We start from the raw sequence: 288 nt of genomic DNA, 5'->3' as shown, positions 1-288 counted from the left end.
AATATCGCCACATTTCCTTTTATTTTTGTCTAAAATTTAAAAAGTTAATAACTAACATAAAAAACTATATGGATAAGTACAATTACTATATACAATACATACAGTTAAGAATTACATTAACAATGTCTAGTCCATTAACATTTGAGGAAATACCCCATTATCTATCCTATTTTGGTGAGTACTACAGGTTGTAACAAATTAATTTTCTATTGTAACATGCATTACCAAAACTATCTGAAATTGTCCTGAGCAGTTTGTAGCACAAAACCAATCTTCAGGTGATGTTTA

Source organism: Onychomys torridus, chromosome 3 (assembly GCF_903995425.1).
Source record: "Onychomys torridus chromosome 3, mOncTor1.1, whole genome shotgun sequence".
In the NCBI taxonomy this organism is placed as follows: domain Eukaryota; kingdom Metazoa; phylum Chordata; class Mammalia; order Rodentia; family Cricetidae; genus Onychomys; species Onychomys torridus.
This window is presented reverse-complemented; position numbering follows the sequence as displayed.